The following is a 1,155-nucleotide window of genomic DNA, read 5'->3' on the forward strand; positions in this document are numbered from 1 at the left end:
GTAGTCACTTCTTTTAAGTTATAAATTAAGAGGTATATATTGGTTTGGTTTTTCAGTTATCTATTGTTTAACCACAAGGGTGGTGTCTGATTGGTTTGAGCTTGAGCTTCAAAGGTCAAAAGTACTTAAAGATCTCATGTTCAAATCTAATAAAAAATAAAAATTCCCTTGTGGCCACGGAGGTTCAAATGCAGTGACTTGGGGCTATCCGTAAAGCAGGTGATCATCCTGGAATTAGTCGGCTCGCATAACGGGTTGGATATCTAGGTTAATAAAAAAAGATCGATTTTTGTAAAAAATATTACGAGTTTAATGCTTGATTAATTGTTAGAGACATGCTACGAGTTGTTTGGCCATATGTGCCCCTCATGTTAGAATCGATCATAAGAGCGTCAATTTGTATAACCATCATAGGTGGTAAGTTTCGACGTGACAATATATAGGTAAAAACGTGCTTTAAAACAGCTTTACATGATATGACCCTACAACAAAAATAGCTTTACAGGATGTCTAAATCATCTAACCTTCTTAATAATATACTTTATAAAATTCAGGTTTTTGGGATAAAACTATAAAACGTCCTATATAAAAGCGTTGCAATAGGTTTATAGGACGCTTTTAGGCGTTTTATCAAATTTTTAGAACTTTTTTAAAATAAAGTGTCGTATTAACTAATTTTATATGATGCTATTTAAAAAATGTTCTATAAACATAAGTGTCCTATAAAAAGATAAGCTTATAGAACATTTTTTTTTTAAAAATGTCCTATAAAATAGCATATAAGATACTTAGGGCCTGTTTACTAAGGGCTTAACGAGCTTAGTGCATAAATCAGCTTATTCGGACAGACAAAGAGGATTGTTTACCTTGGGTTGATTCGCCCAGAATTGGGCTTATTCGCCTAGATGAGAAACCTACGTTGTCCAGGTTAAGCCAAGGTAAAAGACACACCCTACCCTTCACGCCTCTCTCAACTCTCTTCTCCATCAATCTAATACCCTGTTATCGTGCCTCTCTCAACGCAAGATTGTTGCTCTCGATCGATACTGTTGCTCTCGTCTCCATCATCTCGATCGACTGTTGCCATCGTCTCCATCATCTCGATCGATTAAGGTATTTTTAGGGTTAATTTTTTATGTTTCCATCATCTCGATC

The sequence above is a fragment of the Cynara cardunculus genome (assembly GCF_001531365.2).
Source record: "Cynara cardunculus var. scolymus isolate 2C chromosome LG 2, CcrdV1, whole genome shotgun sequence".
NCBI lineage: Eukaryota > Viridiplantae > Streptophyta > Magnoliopsida > Asterales > Asteraceae > Cynara > Cynara cardunculus.